The sequence below is a fragment of the Python bivittatus genome, unplaced genomic scaffold (genome assembly GCF_059951505.1).
Source record: "Python bivittatus isolate LINGU-HERP-01145 unplaced genomic scaffold, Pbiv_v1 ctg000610_np1212, whole genome shotgun sequence".
NCBI lineage: Eukaryota > Metazoa > Chordata > Lepidosauria > Squamata > Pythonidae > Python > Python bivittatus.
In genome coordinates, this window is record NW_028277088.1 from 31,565,962 (window position 1) to 31,587,486 (window position 21,525).

At 37.8% G+C, this 21,525-nt stretch overlaps 1 protein-coding gene across 6 annotated transcripts in view; it reads right to left on the minus strand.

Moving 5' to 3' along the window:
- Positions 1 to 21,525, minus strand: part of OSBPL3 (oxysterol binding protein like 3) — a 106,636-nt gene that overhangs the window by 77,098 nt on the left and 8,013 nt on the right. The window contains exons 2-3 of one of the 6 annotated variants that reach the window (XM_088150689.1): positions 2,072 to 2,139; positions 616 to 767 (exon numbers count right to left, since the gene is read on the minus strand). The exons of 4 other annotated variants lie outside the window; for them this stretch is intronic. The gene's annotated coding sequence lies outside the window, so the exon portion shown is untranslated. The remainder of the gene's footprint in view (positions 1 to 615; positions 768 to 2,071; positions 2,140 to 21,525) is intronic. One more of the 6 variants, XM_088150690.1, reaches the window with a different exon arrangement.

The window sequence follows — 21,525 nt, forward strand, 5'->3', positions numbered from 1 at the left end:
TTGCTTCCATTGAGCAACCCTCTGTTCTAAACAGTTCCCTCCCTGAAGTTGCTTTATGTTTAAAAAAGCAAAGGCAACATTGAAAACAGGAATAGCTACAGGAGTACTATGTGCCCACATACTTTGTACAAACAAGACACTTCTATACAGTCTCATTTCCATTCCCTAATCCCTCCCAAGTATTTTGAATCCAGCTATATATTTGCTTTCACCATCAGAGATCCTGGAATTCAGAAAACAGTCTATGAGTCAATCAATGTTCTCCTTCTAGCTGATCCATAGAACAGTGCACAATTATCACTCACTACCTAGCCCAACTACTGCAGGTCCTGGAGCAGCAAATATCCTCCGGTCCCCCAGTATATGCAGAAAAGAAAATCAATGATAGATCTCTTCCCAGCCCCCAATCCACATTTCCAGAACCTATTGTGTGCACTTGGCTGGTAATTTTTTAAAAAACATCTGAGCATTTTCTAATAGATTGGTTCCTCTAAAGTAGTCCTTGTATAGTGACCACAAGTGGGATGAGCAATTCTGTTGTTAAGTGAAGCAGTCCCTAAGTGAAACCACGGCTGTACTTATGATCTCACTTCAGCTTTCCTTTGCTTTACAGACCTGCGAAAATCATCAATGTGAAGACTGGTTGTAAAGTTAGTTTTTCAACACCGTTGTAACTGTGAATGGTCGCTGTATGAGGCAGTCAGCAATTTTTGGAACCATGGTTTTTTCCAGATAGCTGGGCACATGCTTGCAACCTGCAGTGGTGGCTGAAGCAGAGGAGAGAGGGCAATAAATTCTCAGTGATATCTATGGACAAGCACCATGAAAGAGACACTGAAGATTATCTGTGTGTGTGTGTGTGTGTGTGTGTGTGTGTGTGTATGTGTGTAGGAAATAAGAGAGTTTTAAAAGAATAAAAATCTCTACAATTCTCATTCCACAAAAACCAAAATACATTGCTAGTTACTCCCCTTACCCATGAAGCTTGGGGGACCCCCCCCAATTTCCAATTAACCATAATTTCCTATTCATTTCTAAACTACAAAACTATGTTTAACAGGTTTGAAGAGTCAGCACTTTAAACTATGATTCAATGTTGATGTAAGAACTTGATTATGGTTATGGCTCTGATGTAATGTTTAATTTAAAGCTTCTATGATAAGCTGTGGCATCCATGAAAGTGATGTTTTTATATATGCAGACACAAGTCTTGTTTGTATCCTACCTAATTGAGATATGGATCACATGACTACAGCTATTTCCTTTCAGTTTCAATTTTTCCCTCTATAATATTACAAATTAAAGGTAACATAGTTGCTGCTGTTAGGGTTAACAACATGCTTTGACAGTAAAAATGCTCCTTTCATAGCATTTTACAAACAAAAGACTAATCTAAAAATAGACACAAGAGAAACAACAGAAGGAGAATGAAACAGAAAACAAAAGTAAATGGAAATAATTTCAGTTATAATTATTTTAATGTTCTGAGTCTAGGCTCTGCAATTTCCAACATTTTGACAGTAGCATCAAGCTTTGCATGACAAGTTGAAGAGCTACACTCTAAAGGGCCACTGACCATTCAGAGAAAGGGTTTTCAGCAATCATTTTGCCACTTACTCTCTCTCAATGCAAAAAAGAAAAGAAAAGTCTCAATGTTTCTTTTTCTTCCCCCCTCCCCTCAAAGGAAAAGGATTTTTAGAGTCACTTGTATACTGAGATGGGCAGCATATATACATTTGAAAAATAAATAAAATATAGTACAGAGTTTTCATGCTCAAATTCCAGTAATTATACTTAAGTAACAAGACACAACATTACTCATCCATACAGCAGACTAAATTATCAGTAATTTAGACATAAAACTGTCAGTGCAAAAGTGTTCTGAGCAAAAGTGTTCTGAGCCTCCAAGAAAATATTGCAAAGTGATTTTGACTGATAGCTCTTCACTCTCTAATACAGGAATCCTACATGACCTATGTAATTCATCAGCCAAATATGACTTAAGCAGAGAAAGAGGTTAATGGCTCATGAGCATGAGTTGTAAATGAAGATGATGCTTAATTTTACTCACTTGTTAGATCAACAGCAAGTCTGGTAACTCCACTGTGAAGAAGTAATCATCTTGAATGTAAGGCCAGTCTGCAAAACATTATTGCTGCCCTCAGGTTTTGCTTCACCAATTTCTGGGCAAAACAACCCCAATAATTTTGATGAATTGCCTACAGAAAGTGCAACAATCTACTGATTCCCTATTAATCATTTAAAAAACAAAGACCAAAACAAAAACAAAAACCACCCCTCAAATTCTCTATAAATTGAGAAAAACAAAAACAACAAGCCTGTGATGACACAGCTCTTTGTACTACTACTCTGCTCATTGCAGCTCATCTTTCTTAAGCGTGGCTCTGGCCACAAGAAGTTGGCCAATGTTTCTCAACCTTGGCAACTTTGAAATGTGTGGACTTAAACTCCCAGAATTCTACAGCCAGCATGGCTGGCTGGGAAATTCTGGGAGTTGAAGCCCACGCATCTTAAAATTGCCAGAGTTGAGAAACACTGTTCTATGCTGTTCTCCCCTTACCTCCCCATAATCAACACATTTAACATAGAAGAGTTTTAACATACATGGTGATTGGCAGGGAGGGAGATGAGAAATATGCAGTGTCAGTCCTTTGAGGTATGGGCCATGGGGAATTCTGGGAATTGAAGTCCACACGCCTTAAAGTTGCCAAGGTTGAGAAACCCTGCTCTAGGACATGCATATCCACCATATACGCAGCAGGAAATGAGTTGTTGCTAAGTGTTAGAAATATGAAATGGGACATATTTCTATTGGGTAGGTGCTGGAGGGAAAGCTGGGACTTGGTACCTTGCAGCATGACTTCTAAAACATTTTGGCTCTTTGTGCCAGGCCCATTAATTTTAAAAACTGGCAGATACTCAAGCCCCTCTCCTCTCTCATGCCCAACATTTGGCTTAGGTGTCTTGTGAGAACAGCAAAAGCCACCAGAGACACATCAGTAGCAAGCAATGAACTATCTTACAAAACAAAATGGTCTGGATTATCCAAAGCAGTGCAATCAAAGTTACTTAACCCCAAATTCATCTTCCGGCAAAGCTGACTCATTGCACCCTTGAGAGAATGTGGCAATGTGTGCTAGTATCTGGAAGAAATGTGTATACGCTGATCTGGAGTCCTGAAAACAGCTTGAATTCAACATGCTGGAATGAAGCACACTCTTCCATAAGGAATGACAGCTGAAAATGCATCAAGAAGCAGTGGAGAAAGCTACCTCCCCATCTTGTTTTGATTCTGCTCTCTTCTTCTCACTGCCTTTCTTTTTCCTTCCCACCTCCCTTCCATTTTAACTCTTGGTTAAAAACAGTAGAAGTTCCATCACTGCAGTGAGCTGTATTTCCTTCAGTCTCAAATGGCAACTACCATTCTGAAACTACGTGAAGGTTTCCAATGGAATTATATCTCCAGATTCTATCATCGTCATCCTTTCCCTTCGCTTGTTAACAAATCATGTGTTGCAGATGGCAGATAACAATAGGGACCTATGCTTTTTGGGAAGTGGGCATATATTCATTAAGCAGGAACAGACAATTTGGCACTTTCCAGTGCTTTGGACTGCAACTCTCCTAGCTCCTGGTCAATTTATTTGAGATTTTTGCACTTGTAGGAAAGGAAATAAAATCACATATGGTACCACATCTAACAAGAAACCTATATGTATAGATAAAGCTCTCCTCTGTAGAAGTATCATCTTAAACACACAGGGATGAAGTTCTAGTTCCAGCCTTCCTCTTCTCTTCACACAATTTTTAATCCCATGGTGGAGCAAAACTGAGTAGGTCCATAATAAAACCGATCTATAAAATGGCTTATGTTTTACAGTTGTTTCCAAGCAGAAAAAAACAGTTACATTGTGGAATACTTCCCACAAACCTCTGCACTAAATAGCTTATCCACCAGAAATGTTATATAAATCAAATTATATCTGGCTCCAGATTGGCAGCACACATACACTTTCAACCATCTGCTTGAAGTGCAGCACATCATGAGGAAGGGAAGAAAATGATGCAGCTTTATTTAGATTTAGCTAAATCTAGTTTGTCCTACGAATAATAAACAGCACTCCACTTTTTCAGCATATTTACATATTAGCCAAGTGATGTGAAAAAATAAAAACTGAATCAGACTTAATGTCCTTTTTAACAATGAGGAATTGTTTTGACTGTTAAACTATCTCTTGAGAAGATGACTTACTGAGAATGAAAGACATACAGAGGCTATGAAAAAGGTTATACATCCTGCAGTATGTTTAGGAGTGATATACAATAGCATTGTATTTTATAAGAAAGAATCCATTAACAACAAAACCAGTATCTTTAGTTTCAGTTGCCAGAGTAAATATTTAATCCAAGCATTCTTATTGAAGGAATCCATAATGCATCTGGTGTGCTCCAATCCAATTTGCATATGCTTAGCCTGAAAGACCTTCAAAATGTTACGGTGGCTCCAGACTGGACAGCTTTGGTGTGCTGTGGGATTTCCAGAAGACTTTGTATGAGCAGTCCAGAGGAGACTACATACACCAAAGCATCCAGTGTGAAAACACTTCAGCTAGTGCTAGAGAAGGTTTCTCTCTACCATCTCTCATAGCACTTGCTACAAAAGCTTTCAGCTTTCTCCCATAGCTGAAATGCTACAGAAAGAGGCTGAGAGGGGCTCTGAAGGAGAGTGAGACGAAGAAGCTGAACCACTCTACTTCACTCTTAAAAGTCAGGAGATCTGCCTGCTTTGCAAAGCACCCATTTGAAACTTTTCACAGTCCTACTTAAGAAGACATCATATAGAAGCAGAAATAAAAACAAATACAGCATATTGTATAATCCATATGAGTGTATTTTTAACTGACACTTTGCAAAGCTTCAGAGAGATGCTTCACATTGAAGGAGTGAACAAACACCCTCCAAGCTACTATGCAAAAAAGGTTCCCTCTGCCCCCCCCTTCCAGTGATGATGTCCAAAGTCCACAAAAATCACAAAATGGAAGGCTGGAAATATTATGCAGACTAAATTGATGGAATGAGAAGAGTTTCTCCTAGGCACTGGCCTAAAATGGTTTTAAACAATGCTTGCTTTATCCAAGGCAACTGGATAGCCTCTTTACTTCAACAAAAGCAATTATCCTGCCTTTACAGCAGAAACTACTTTGCTGAAGTGAATCCATCTCACTCTTGTGTACTTTGGGCAAACCAATTTTTAACCAGATTTAGAGGATGTTTTTTGTTTTTAATGTAAATTTAGATCAGTGTTCTCAACCTTGGGGACTTTAAGATGTGTGAACTTCAACTCCCAGAATTCCCCAACCAGCCATGCTGGCTGGGGAATTCTGGGAGTTCAAGTTCACACATCTTAAAGTTCCCAAGGTTGAGAAACACTGGTTTAGATAGTGACGCTGAAGGGCAGCATGTAAATGATGGAAAAGAAATTATAAATACAATTAACAAATAATCATAGCTGGCTTTCTTCCTGTCTCACATATTGAGTGCTTAATATTAAACCTGAAGGAGAATTCTGGAGAACTCGAAGCTTGTTCACTATTTCTTAACAGTTTAGTTGATTCTAATAAAGATATTTTTACTTGTGATTTTTTTCTAAAAGACAGTATAGTTACACATTATTTCTGTATATTTTCAAAATGGAAACAAAACTTTTGGAATCTATATACCTAATGAAATAATCAAGGATGCAAAGTGCAAGAGTCACTTTGTGTGAGATGCGTGGCTATATAAATATGATAAATAAATAATACAGATTTAGCAGCTTATTTAACAGATACACATACTATGGAAAAGAGGAAAAGGTTTCCTTCATTGCTCCCCATGATTCCCAACCGTACGTTTCATCATACCTTTTGACCCAAATGAGCCCTATTATGCAATAGTGGGGATACAGAACTCTGTAGGTCTGTGTAGGTTGCCTACAATCTCTGACTTGGTGAGGTACTTCATAACGTGTTGAACTGGGGCTAATCTACTTCAGCCAGTCACTCTACCTTACTAACAGACATGTTTGTATCTGTGTTGTATGTACACAGAAACTTCTGGTAGTGAGAGAAGCAGTGTGGTATGGCTACTGTGAGAAGGGCCCTTCAAATACCTACATGTAAGCAACCTTCAACCGATCCATGTTACAGTATGTACAATGAATGTTCTTTCTATTCCGTGCATTTTCCATACTGGATCTCAATTAAACACACATACACAAAAGCACATTTACTTTTTGTACTCCACTTTCCCTAATACATACATTTTTGTCTGCAATTTTTCCTGATGCAGGCATTCTGTTGCCATTTTTGAGTGAAATGTTGCTTCACAAAATTTAGAGAAATAATTATGAGAAAGGAATCCAGGAAATATGATTTAGGTCACTTTGCTTAAAATTGTAGATCCATCCCTATGCACAATCACAGCTGACAGCTTTCCCTCCACCCCATCTTATCTTTCTTCTGCTAATCCTCTTCCACCTTACCTGCAACTTGAATCAATAAGCAGAGGAAAAGGAGAAAATTAATAGTCCTATGTGTTCTTTCTTCATCTAGTTTCAGGAAAAAGGAAGAAAACTAAGAAAGATACATGCAAATAAACTTTCTTCAAAAGTAAAATATCCAGGTAACCACTTAGAATAGCAAGGCAGGGTGACTCTTAGAAAGCAACATCACTTGAAAGGAAATACACCAGTCCAATTCTTCAGATGACCCACTATGCCAAACGAAAACAAAATTCCCCCAAATTTGCAGGGTACCATCCCTTTGTGCTCATTCAAGAGCTTCCCTAAGGTTGGACAACATTCCTTGAGGTTAATGCCCAGTACTTTTTCAAAAATGACAAAGACAGGAAGCTTCTCATGCAGATTTCAGAGGTGTTTTGAGCATAAGGAAATAACTGATGAAAATATAATCGTTGGGACTATATTGCATGTGGGAAACTAGTCTAAATTAAAGACTGACAGCAAAACTCATGATGATCAAAGAAAGCTTGGAAACAATCTTTTAGTATGTACTGTATAATCCAGATCATATACTGTCCAGTCCTGGGTACATGTATGTTGTGTGGGTGTGTAACAATTTCATTTAACTGCAGCTAATTTAAGAGCTGCATAACAGCAGAAGGGGAAAAAGATAAACAAGGCTCACTTATGGCTCACTTACCTACCTTTGGCTTCTCCTAGCTGTCACCTACCCAACATGCTACATCATCATCAACATCATCATCATCATTTCATGCAAGTCAGTTGCAATAAAAATTGAATTTAATTAACACTTTTTCCTCCTTCCTCCCATCATTTTCTTTTCCTGGGTGTCAGGCCTTTTCTATGGTAAACCTAAAAACAGGGACTTTTCCCATTATCTATATTTACTATCTAGCAACTTAAGGAGTGGGATAAAATGTTTTAAATATATAAAACAATGTTGCCTAGGAAGAACATTCCATCCAATTTATTAGGATTCCTTGCCATATCAGCATGACTTGAACTACGTCCTCCAAATACCAAGAAAGTGGCAAATCCAGTTCTCTTCTCACATCACTACAGCTTCTATGTGTCCTCCTGAAAGGAGGCCAAGACATGCATTCAGATGTTTCTGAGGAGACGATCATGATAGGATTTCTCTGTTTCACTAATTACTGCAAGTCTTTGGGGCATGGTGCAGACATAAATGCACATATCACTCATGCTGTAGCCTCCATTGTGAAAGGACTTTAATGAAAGTCCCTAATTAACTGATGCCTCTTCACCCCTTTCCAGAAAAATTGTCCTGCCCATGCGTTCTTGATTCTGGATCGCCTCACTTTTAAACAGAATTAATAGATGGTTAATCTTTTGCAAGAGTGTTGAAATAGCTTATCTCCACATCAGTTGTGACATACGAAGACACATAATAAAGACCAGCATTTGAAAACCCTACCTTTAAGTATGGGCTTGCCATCGACTCCAAACAACTTGCCCAACTCAGCTTATTGCTTCCTTCAGGCACCTTCCCCCATTTCACACTATCACACTTGCCAATCTGACAGCTTTCATAACACATGGCTAATGATCATAAGTGAATAACCAAGAATTACTATCGTCAGTCCTGCAGTCAAAATGGGCCCAAGTAGGAGCAGGATGACTGAATGAAAGTTAATGGTTATATAAGATGTAAGTCTGAATCCTGAAGCAAAAATCTGTGTTAGAGAAGAAAAGAAGATTCATGGGGTTTTAAAAGGAGAACCCCCCTTTGAAATTTTCAAGAGTTGTAATTATATCTCATGTGTTTTTTAAAAAAACATGACTTTGATATCAGCTATATAACATAATTTCTGTGTGTCACTGAAGGCTGTACATTATTTGTTTTGGGTTTAGCAATGCTGTATTCTGCTGCTTCCAAATTTGAAGGGAAGGGACATAGATTTATTTTGATTTAAACCCTTCTCTCCACTGAAGATACCACACATATTTTTTTAGATTAGCTTTCTACAGAGAGTCAAGGCAATCCCATAGCTAGCTTTCCAGGTCTGCCTGAACATACACTCTTAGCTTAACCCGGGACACTTCTGCAGGAGAGCCTTGCACTTGTCTGACCTCTCTGTTCTCATGGAACCAGCAGTGCTGCATTACTGAGCTGAATTATTTTTGCTCAACTGTGGTACCTGAAACCTCTGTAAAATTAAGGTTTTGTCTGTTGAGAGGCTGTGGCTCCATTTCTCCATAGAAGCAAACTTTGTCTCAGCCTTCTTCCTTTAAGACTTCTAAAGCAGTGTTTCTCAACCTTGGCAACTTTAAGATGAGTGGACTTCAACTCCCAGAATTCCCCAGCCAGAATTCTGGGAGGTGAAGTCCACTCATCTTAAAGTTGCCAAGGTTGAGAAACACTGCTCTAAAGGAAACACCAGTTTTATTGTTCTGCAGCTCCTTCTCAATAGCTCAAACAAAACAAGAATTCTATCCATTTCTTCCCATTTCTTCAGCAGAGGAATAGCTCTATAAACTATCCCTCTTTTCTTTTCTTTCTTCCTTCCTTTTGCATAGAGTAGGAAGTAAGTTTGCTGCTGCAGAAATGTGGATTATCAAGGAAGAAATGTCATTTGGACAAGGAGCATCTATGTCTAAGAAGTGGATACTGTTTCTCTCATGTTGATTTACAGTGCTTCTAATTTACTGTTGTTTTCGAGTCAGTCTTGACTCCTGGGGACTGCCTGGACTAGTCAATGCTGTTTTCTTGGCAAGACTTTCGGATGTGATTTGCCACTGGCTTCTTCCTAGGGCTGAGAGAGAGTGGCTGGCCCAAAGCTGCCTAAGGCAGAATAGACCTCAAAATCTCCCAACTTCTAACCTGGTGCCTTTAACCACTACACCAAACTGGCTCTCTCTAAATTGCTACAAATTAAAAAAAAATGCTAAAGGCGATGGAATTAAACACTATTTTAGATCTCAGAGTGCACTTACTACAGAATCTTCTGTTAGCAATCCTAAAGAAAAGAGAATGTCTGATTATTCGAAAAGCAGAGTTTTATATCATGCCCCTTCAGAAAAGTGAAACATGGGATTCCATATATGAAAACAATATTTTGAGTTTGTGCAGATTAATATCAGCAATAAATCATCACAAAAGGCCACTCTGGATCATGACTGACTCCTCTTAAATGTACTGGGACTGAAACTGTCAAAATTCCTAACAATAAGGTTGTTCAAATGGCAAGAAATTCTAAAAAATGCAATTTTTTAGCAATGCAAACACTGAAAGGGCCAAACTGGAGAAGGCTGGGGAAGAGCACAATGAGCAGATGCTAATGGATTTGAACCATGCCTTGACAAATCATTTTCATCAACATACCTGCCTGCAGTCCTATTTCACTACTAAGTAAAATAAGAAACATAGACCTGAAACACACAGAAAGTGCTAGAGGAAAAAGGACTTGTATGATAATTTATGTCCAGCTGTGACATCACAAGCTACAGCAAAGCCATAGTTAATATAGAACATTTCTATAGAACAAACTAGCTACTATGTGGAATCACACAGGCAAAATGGCAGGGCTTTACTCCAAGCTGTAACAAGAGATTAAGTGGAAAGAAAGCAAGATGAAAAAACTATTGGTTTTTTAAAAATTATTGCTCATCTCTTCTCATTTTTGATGCTGTGGTGCTTATTATTATACTTTAACTTATCATTTTATTGTTTTCTTCCTGCAAAGAACTCCAGAATCCTGGTTTTTTAAAAAAAGGATATATATGGTATGTATGTGTGTATTTATTTATTTTAAAGGAAGCTTGCTTGGATTTATTTGGTTCTATTTTGCCTTCACTTCCAATTTCTAGAAATAGAGAAACTTCTAGCAGACAATGAACTCTTCACTGAAACAGAATTTACAACTATGCGTGTTGCAACAGACTAGCGCACCCAACCACAGGTATGTAAAATACTTGCATTTTTAGAGTTCTTTTTTACCCAAAGCCTATTTAAGACAGAATATTAAAGAAGTATTCCTAACTCCAAAACAACCTACAGGCATCACCTATCTAAGATATGATTCTTTAAGTTCAGCCACCAAATGTTACAAGCTTTTGAACTTGATATAGACTTCTTTATTCCTGTGAGCTGCCCCAGATCAATGAAGAATTTTTTTACCTCTTTTCTTGATTATTACTGCATCTGGTTTTCAATAATAACAGAAGTAACAATCATTGCCATCACTAGGGCTACCAGATCTGGACTGCAAAAATCCAGATGGCCACCAGATATCCAGATAGATGCACAACACTCTAACTTTGTGCTGTTGTCTAATGGTTGTCTGGATTTTATCAGCCCAGATCTGGTAGCTATCATTCCAAATAGTAAAAGTCAAAATTCCATTCTGGAAATAAAAATTAAGAGGTGAAGTTAAAATAAACACTTCTAAAATAATTCATACTTTTGAAAATACTTATACCTGCCATTAAAATATTTGGAATTATCCTAAATGATCCACCCACCCATCCACCCATTCACCCATCCACCATTTCAATTTCTATTGCTGCTCAGTCCTACATGACTCTGGGTGCCTGTTTTGAGAAGAAGCAAAACAGAGTGGTTTAAGCAGACATGCAGAATCATAATCAAAATGCGGTTTAATGCAGTTCAGATCTAGGGTTAATTGGAAATCAGAACAACCTGGCATTGAAACATAACATGAGAGCAGGCAATAGTTATGATCTGACTGGGGAGCATGCATTTTTTCCTTTAGGGTGTATGAAAGGAAAAATGTAATGTTTGCACAGTTACAGGATTCTATGACTAAATGTCAATTTTCCAAACAATTTATTAGAATCTCAAAACCATCTTCCTATTTTCTCAAACATATTTTGTCTGAAAGAAAAGCAGTAGAAAACAGGCTTTATCCTCAGTTGTATTGCCATCTGTAACACAGGCTGAAATCATACACTTTTATTGAAAGAGGCCCTACTTCTAAGTCAAGAACATGTGGGGAACATGTCATTCTCCAGATGCTGTTTGACTGTGACTCCCATTACTATTCATCACTGATGGGTTTGGTTGGGACCAAGAGGAGTTGTGTTTGACAGTATCTGAAGAATCAGTTATTGCCCAATCCTATTGTATATACTGTAAACATAGAAAGGAGTGCACTGTGTATGTCCTGAATACCAGTATCTTGTAACCAGAGCACGGGCAGGCAACCTGCAGCCTCTAAATCCCTTTTCTGTGAAACTTTTTAACTACACAATTGCTGAGAATTGATGTTGTGGTATCCCACTATTTTAGTTATTGAAAATACAGTAAACATTTGTGCAAATTCTCCATTAATTTTTTAAAACGAAAAAGTCTACAAAATATCCTCAAAATTGGGGGAAAAAACCCATGATCATCAATGGCATCTTCCATGTCCACTGCTATCCTTTCCAACATCATGAACAGGAACACTATTCTGTTACCAAACATGACAGATGCGGGAGCTTGTGAAAAGCCATTCCATGGGCATAAATGATGCCACACATCTCATGCTAGATAACTGCATCTCTGTCTAGTAATATCCAATAAAAGATCAAAATAGGCCATAATCCAATATGTAGATATACTCTTTCCTTCAAATATCTTTGTAAAAAAATGAATTTTAGGAGGTTTAAACAAATGACAAATACAAATATATACACGGTAGATATCTGGATGAAACCACTGACTGTCCAGAATCAGATGATCAGGCCCCAGTAAATGTTACACAAACCTAATTATTTGCAACACAGTGTTCCAACAACAATCTACACAAGTAACTCACACCCTCACACCTCCAAGGCAGATATGATTAGCTCAACCTCTTTGTTGACATCAAATAAAATACTTTTAAAAACGGATTGTGGAGGCTGGATTACATGTACCATATTTTGCTAGCCAAATATTCATATATTCATTGCAAAATTATTTTTCCCAAAACAAATATTAAGCTCCAGACATAAATGGAAAGCACACACTCTTAGAAGGAGAAGAAACAATATTAATCACCTTTTCTTCCACACCTTGGAAGTTGTCAAACAAGTTCTACTGTGGTAGTTTCATAGAAACTATATGTTCTATATATATATTGGATGTTCTAAATAAAGTGGAAGGAAATGCAGATAATCTGCTCTTCACTTCCCTGTTCACCTGCAATATCAAAGGGAAGCCCAAAAATTAAAAACCAGGGAGAAATGTATTTGCACTAAAGGGAGACCTTGAATTCCAGGAGCGGTGCTGTGTGCACTTTATCAGCTGTTAGCCCATCAAGGCAGGCAAGGTCAGGAAACAGGAGTCACTAGGAGTCTTGGACTGTACTTTTCTGTGGTTATGATACTATAACAGAATCCTGAAAGCCTGTCAAATCCCCTCTCTACTTCAACGTATATCTAACATCATCAAGGTAGAGTTGTTCTGAGTTTCTTTCTCGTGCTTTTTACTTTCACAGGACTCAAACATCTTTTCTGAAATGTCTTGGCATTCTCTTCCTCCTTCTCTGAGTCAATCCAACATTTCATCATGCCCACCTTACACTAATCCTCCCACCCACCTGACTTTATTTTTATATTCTTTTAATTTTAAAAGTAGGAAGCTGGCATGCTACAAAGCAAAGCATTGGCCACAAGATATTAGAGGGTCCAACGTAGGCATTCTTAAAAAATGGAAAGTGCCTGGAGCCCCCTCATTTGTTTGGAGGTGGACTCATATATTCAGAAAAAAGTTATATAAAGGGTAGAGACTTTCTTGGGAGATTAAGTGGGTGGCAGGAAACACTCTCAGCAGTTTCTCTTCTGGCAAATTAGTGTCTATTCATCTTATGAATTTGCGAGCCTGCCCCATGGCATTTTGTAATGCACTCTCCAGCTCAAGAAGATCACCTACTTACAACAGTAGAGGCTTTTCTTCAGGAGGTGGTCCAATGGATTCACTGCTGTACCTTCTTAGGAAATGCACTGGTTAACATATTTATATACAGTGGAACCTCGGTTTACGAACTTAATTCATTCCGTGACTCTGGTTGCGCCCTGAATTGGTCGCAACCCGAAGGAAATTTCCCCATAAGGTTCAATGTAATTACCGTTAATCTGTTCTGGCGTGGAGGACAGGGAGGCGGCTATTGCTTGGAGGGAGAGTCCCCCTCCCTACGACCACGTGTCAGGGCTGGAAAAATGGCCGCGGACCACGTGTCAGGGGCGGAAAAATGGCCACGGACCACGTGTCAGGGGCGGGAAAATGGCCCCGGACCGTGTCACAGGAGGGAAAATGGCCGCGTATCCTGTTCGTACCCCAAGGCGGAGTTCGCAAACCGAGGTAAATTTTTGCGGCTGGAGCTGGTTGTAACCCGAAAAGTTCGTTAACAGAGGCGTTCGTAACCCGAGGTACCACTGTATTCTCTCCTCCTGCATTTTCTCTCTCCTATCTCTTGGAACTTCCAAATATCTAAAAGGTTCATAAGGATCTAATGTGCCGAGTTAGCTAGTGCATTATGTTTGGATGCCTAACAAAAATTGCCACTCAGTTATTTAGCTCTTCTGGATCTTTAATTCTTTTGTATTTGGCATCAGAGGTCAGCTTAATATTTCACAAGGCTGGTATAAATTTACTAGGAGGGAAACAGTTCAAAGGAGAAAGACCAATAAATACAGTATAAACATTTATATAATGAAACATCCAAATAATTGTTAGGTTGATAGTCCCATATGCATTAGGGAGGACAATAACTAGAAAGTTACAAAAAAGAATAAAAAGTACATTTGCACATAAAAATATAAACTCCAAATAATAAGAGATTCAATAAGTTATGTTCTATTTCCTGAAAGCAGGATGTACAAATTGGTTTAATTAACAAAAAACGTACATACTTTCTATTCGACATACTTTTACTTTTGGCTTACTGGCTTTACACGTCATTGTTATTTTTACTGATTTTTATTTTTATTATGTAACCCAATGGGTGGTATAACTCTTCCAGGCTGCTTAAGAATAATCCTGGCTGAGGCAGTCACCATTTGTCTCAACCAAGTGCTAGGAGCAGCAGAAGCAACCCTTCTGTTTGCCTTGACCATGTGTTTCTCAGTGCTCCAACTGCCTCCTAAGGAACTCATACTTTCAGGTGACTGCAGTTGGAGAGACACAAAGTGAAGCCACCAATAGCTTAGTTTTGCTCTTCAGAGAGACAGGGCCCATGTTACTTCCCAAAGCAACTTCAAGGAGGTGCACTGCGCTAAACCTTGTCAAAGTGAAACCCTCTTTTCAAATTTTGCACATTCCTGAAGTAATTTTAAGAACAAAAATGTGTCTGTCTACCATAACACTTTTTTAAAAATTAATATGTAGTTGGGCCATTCACGTAAATCAGTAGAAGGCTACTTTGAATAATGTAAAATTAGCCTCTCTTGATCTTAAAATGAGATTAATACACGAAAAGGATGGGTTTATGCATACTGGAGTAGCACCAGGAAGTGAATCGCCAAACATGGCAAGCATTTTAGTTTGCTCTCTCACATATAAGTTAAGGAACAGACAGTTCCAATGAACAATATACCTTCTCTAAAAGCAAAAGGACCCAAATCTTTGATGCAGTCTAAGTTGCACTTTGCCTTTCCGTGACATGCAGGGGGTTACACTCCAAAATGAAGCAAGGCCAGGTTTTGATACAACCAACTGTGGTATTCTTGTGGCAGGGCCTTAGGAGCACTCTTTCTTGAAGCACCATGTCCAAAAGGTAGTACTGAGTTCTTTTGTTATACATCTAGGCAACTGACCCAAAGTGCTCACAGGGTCCCATTTTGTCTCGTTCTATTCAATCTCTACACGAAACTACAGTATGCTGAAGTCACCCAGACCTTTTGGACCTTATATCCAATTTGATGCCCTGAATGTTGACTAACTTTGATGATGGGCTGGATAGAGAACAAACTGAAATTAAATCTAGAAAGACAGATATGCTGTTAGGAAACAGGAAACTAATTTGAGAATCGAAGTTCAGCCTGTTTCGACATAGCTTCATTCCCCATGAAAGAGTAGATTCACAATGTGGAACACTCCCTGATACTCCAATACCACTAGATGGTAGATGTGGTGAGAAATGCTTTCACACAATTATGCCTATATACCAGTTGCAACCCTCTTTGCTGGGGCTTCTCTCAAAAAGGGTCGAAGTTGCAGCTGATACAAAATGTTAAGCTTCTAAATAATGCAAGATGTAGAGATCAAATCATCTGTACGAAATGATCTGTACTGACTGCCAACTTGCTTATCAGGCACAAATTAAAATGTTGGCACTAACTCTGTCTAAGGAGCTGTCTCTTCTATTATGACTGCCCAGCTGAAAAAGCTGCAAAGAGCCCTTTTTGAAGATGCTCAGTGGCAGAGCCACCATCTTTCTGGCCTTCTTCAGTGTTGACTTCAGGCAACGGACACGTTCCTTTAGAAGATGCACTTGGCCCCAGTTTTTCAGTGTATAGACACTCTTTCAGTACCATCTTAACTGTTATTGATGCTAGTATTATTAACTGTTATTGATGCTAGTATTATTTTATATATATTTTTACTCCTTTTGTTTCTTTAAAAAATGGTTAACTGCTTTGAATAGAAAGGAGGAAAATAAATCAAATACACAAATTAAAAAATGATAATAACTTTCCCTTTTCTTCGGACAGGTACATTAAGGTAAAAACATGGTGACTGACCTTCATAGCTAAGGAAGATTTTAGACTCAGATCTCTCTGATTTTTACCACTGTACTGCACTTTGGGCTTTGGTCACAGTAACTTAACAAATAAAAAAACTCTGCCTTTGCAATATTATAACTTCAAAATAGGAACTGTGTAATTACTCATATTTCTAAAAACTGATTAGGAAAATATAGAACACTTGAATTTCTCCTTTCATCTTTAAAAAAAAACAATAGAGAAATTATTAATGCAATCAAAATGCATATTTTGTAGCTGAGGAAGACACAGAAGTTAGAAGACTGTCTCAGCTGAGGGAAAATTTCATGATACTATAAATTAGTTTCCCAGAATTGAGGAAAATGATTTCTCAAGCCTAACTGGAATTTAGGTGGACTTTGTTGCCCAGGCTGAAGAACATTATTAAAAGAGGTTTCACCAATGAGTAACTTATCAGGTTTCATGAAACAAGAATTTGCACAAACACCAAGACACTGTTTTACAGGACAAAGGGCCTCCTTTAACATTATTAATTTTGTGTGGCCTACACTGGACTGAAGATCTGATAAACTCCAACTTTCTACTAATTCATATATGATTCCTGATATAAATCCTAGTTTTTCTTTCTCCCAGCTCACTTTATCCATGATCCTAAAGCAAATTTTCTGATTTTTTTTTCCATTTGATCTGAATGGGTATCATAAAAATCCTTATTTTCCCCTGAAATCTGCCTTGGATTTCAAAGGCTGTATTTGCCCATATCTTACATCATCATAGCCATATCTGTTATACATTAATATCTGTTCAATTAATACTGAAAGGAGGACAAGTACAAATATATTTAAGAGATGCACTCTTATTCCTAAATGATTTGTTTACACAATTATTACAATAACCCTTTTGAAAATAACATTTAGTATTTCAGAAAGCAACCATGGTACAACTGAGATACTTTTCTCCAATTTACTATTAAAAACCTAGTTCCATGTAATTTCTTTCATTCCCTACGTAGATATTGGTTTTATACAAAATAAACACCAGCCACTGAGCATTTTGCATTTGAAGGAACCAATGATTATTTATTATTGTAACAGCTTGTTCAGATTATTGGCTATATTCTCATCTAATCCTAAATAGTTAAAGTTATGAGAAACATCATAGGCAAACATCAAGCTTCCACACTCCTCTTCCCATCTTTTCTTCTCCAGTATGGTTACAAGGAGATCTGAAACTTTTACTTGCAGTTTGCATTCACTACAGTGAAAGGTCAAGGACAGAGATCCACCTTTGGAGAAGAAAATCCAACTTTAGGTTTTATTTCCAGCTAGCCTCCAATGTTAGGGTTTTCCAAGTCTGGGAATCACCAATCTTGGAAAGTCCCAAAGGAGTCAGGCTGGCAGATAGAACAGAGCAGAACAAGTTCAAAACTCAAAAGTTCCTAAATATCCCTACCTCTCTTAATTCCCCACCTGGGGAAATTTGACTGGTCATTCCACATGCCTGCTCCATGTTTGTATTGAAGGCTAACCAAAAAAAAAATAAGAGAGGGTAGGGAGAGGAAGAAAGCATACATCTGCCTTCATTCTCATTTCCACCACACTGTCTTCAATTAATGTGAGTTATTGATCACTCTGTAGTCAAGGCTCTCCAATTTACTTTTAGAATTATTATACCAATATGTAATCTGAATTCTGAATTACTGTATACTTAATTATAATTTTATAGTAAGCAGAGCCAATCTACCTTTATAAACTGTGTTTTGAAGCTGATTTTCTTTATTAAATCATAGTTAAAACTGATATGACAAACTGTGGGGAAGGGAGAGACATCACTTCATCTTATCCTTTATAAATGTTAAGTTACGCTCTACCTTCTACCCAAACCAAGACTTGAATGAAGGACTGCCTGATCTCAATATTTAAAGTTCTCAAAACTTATTTTAGGCCCCAGTGTACTTCTTTAACTTCCTAAGTAGGAAGACTACAGAAATGTTCTTGCATAAGAAATAGAATTCATAGCAATAGGTTTTTGTTTTGTTTTCTTTTTTGCTAGGCTTAACCTACAATACATTATGACCCAGAGAAATATAATGCAAGAGCTAGGTTCCTGTAGTACTAAAGCCTGCATGTGGTACCTTCCAGATGTGCTGAGATGTACAAGTCCTGTAATTCTATAAAAGCACTGCTATTCTGGTGGTTGTAGTCTTAGCACATGTATAGGATATTACCTGATTGGAAAAGACGGTGGTATTACAGTTAGGTCCCAAAAATACTCTGGCATAAACAGAGACAATTCTAGAAATGAGGTATAAATTAGCATTAATTCATGATATGAGGAATTTACAAGACAGCAGCAGTTTAGAAAACTGGCCATGCATTTTATATAATGTTCTAGCAGATAAAAGTCCCATCCAGAAACTCAACATCTATACTTATAGAGGAAAGAGGGAATGGCCCTGTGGGAAAGAAGGAAGAGCTGTTACCAAAACAGTCAGATAAAAGAAGTCTGAATCTGGGGTAGGTATGTAACCTGAGTAAATGTCTTAGATGACACCCTCCCTAGTTCTCATGAAGATAAAGGAAGGGAGGGGGGAAGTATCAGTAATGTAATTATTTTATTAACAATGATTTGCATCAAACCACAAGTAGAATCAATGGAATGTTGTAATACCTGAAACTAGACAATAAATTGCTACTGAAAAATTAAAAAAAAACAAATTATAAAATTTGAGAAAGAAAATAAAAGTTACATTGGTGTTATCATGGACACTGAGAAACACAGAACATGAGACCAAAAAATACAGATAATTCAAAGCATGTTTGGACTGTGCAAGTCCCACAGATGTCCTACAAAAGATGACAACTGAAAATTAGGTTACTTCAATCATGATTAATAAATATTAAACACCTTTCATTGTATAAATCTAAACTAAAAGAATCAATCAATAGCTGAAGCTTAATATTTCATTTCTATATTCCCATCTGTGTCAGAAGTTACAACTTCGGCAAATATTATAAAATTTTGATAGCAAATTTTGTTTTAGCTTGCTTGTTTCATTTTTAAAGGAGCTCTAGAGCAATAGGCTTAAAAGAAAGTATATACTGAGATTTCCACAATATTTAGCAAAGCCATCTTTGAGGCCAAGCACAAACTAAAGGCCCAGATACATGATGAAAATAAAATTAATCTAAAACTAAATAAAATACCCAATGACTTATTTTCACATGCCCACAAACTAACAGCCTATAAATACAGATACAGGTAGTCCTTGCTTAACAACCATCCATTCAGTGTCTGCTGGAAGTTATGACAGGACTGAACAAATGGTATTTACAACCAGTCCTCAAAGTTACGGCCATTGCAGCACCCTAGCAGTCACGTGATCAAAATTCAGGTGCTTGGCATCCCACCCATATTTACAACCACAGGATACGCTTCAACTCCCTCCACTTAACTCCCCCATCTCTGGCCTTTTGGTCACCCTGCCCTCCACTGCCCCTGCTGCCCTGCACAATGCCGCTCCTCCTACCCCCAGCTGATCTTTTCTTTATATTTATATACTCTTCCATTGTATTTTATTTATTTTGCAGACATTTACTTTTTGTATAATCCTTTAGAAAAGAAATTTTGGTTTGAGTAATCAATGAGTCTGAAAGAAAGTTGCTCAGTGTCTGAGCAAGTTGCCAATATTTTGGAATCATCATCACCATCATCATCATCATCATCATCAAATTATTGGCTTATTTTGGTAGGGACACATTCCTAAAAAAAGTCTTCCTTCCTATGCAATTACAGTTTTTGTGAAAAACTCTTTGTTTTTCCATAAGAAAGAAATGTTGATCGAATGAACTAAAATATCATTGAGTTAGCAGATTAGCTTTCCATAAACATCAACCCTTCCCACTTTCTTTCCATGTATTCAGTACATAGGTTCTTGTATAAGAAAGCTGATGCCACAAGAAATATGACAGCCTGTAATGGTGGAATAAGATTTATTCACAGACTTGTTCCAACAGGAGAATGTCCTAGAATGGGGCTTTTCAGACTGGATTCTGCAGAACTGTTGAATGGGTTCTGCGTGACTAAAAGGGGGGGGACCTCTCTGCAAGGGACTAAGGCTTAATTCCTTGCGACAAGTGTGGGCTTGTCAACTGACATTCAGAAGCCCCATTCTTCTTGATCAGGGGTTCCAGGACACTTTTTAAAAAATTCCATGGCTGGAACAATTTTGAAAAACCGTGCTCTGGATTCATTTTGATTCACTGTGTGGTTCAGAAGCATCCTTTCCTAAATTGCCCTTCCAAAGTTTCTAGGTACCTTGCAATATTAGTCCAAGCCCGAAAGGTAGGAGGTACTATTGATTCCAATCAGGAACGTGAGTTAAGGCAGCAATAAACAATCTATTTTGCGAAGTCAGTACTAGTAACTGCAGACCCAGATTTTTATTCCAGCAGTCCTCTACATCCTGATTTTAAGGAACATCCACTTTGCAAACTCTTTACTTATAACATATATTGTGTTTTGATGCCTATGTTATCTGGGGAGAGAGAATTCTGCATGTCTGTGTCTACCCAAATTCAGCAAAATGCTCAATCTTCTCTTAGAAATTGTTTATTGAAATAAGATGTCTTGTGGGCTGCAAGATAGAACCAACACAGCTAAAATCTAATAAGCACATGTTGGCCAAAAGTAAGCAAGCTCTTTCACTGCCTTAGCAGAGCTGCAACTCTCATAAAGAACTGATGAAAAGGGGAGAAACAAAAATGAAGGTTCCCAAACACAGATTTTCTAGTAGTTCCCCTGCAACTAAAACACCACTACTGCTTTTATTAGGCATGCTACAGATTATGGTGATAAGCCTGCAGTCCTATCTTCATTTTCAGTCCTTTGTTCTAGAACTACCCATTTAATTCTTTGTTTTCACTGCACCATTCCTTACGATCAAGAAAAGTATTCATTCACTATTAACAGAGTGGCCTCAAGTTAACAGTACACTACTGCAATTTTGTGTTTCCCATAAAAGAGTTTGTACCACTTTTCAGTGCCAAGTGGACCAGAAACTCAGTGCTTTGTTCCATCTACCTATGAAGGAGTGTCGGCTTAACTTCAACAACTCATACAGAAGTGGTCCTGCAAATCTGGGCTGTAATCCACAACCCATTTACTCCAGATCAGCCCAATTAAAATCACAGAAACTACTCTAGGCTCAAGTAGTACAAATGACTTTTTAGGTGTGTGATATTTAAGATATATTTATGGCACAGCACATTTCTGCTCTAGTTGAGCTTCTATTCATTTGCTGGTTTTACAAT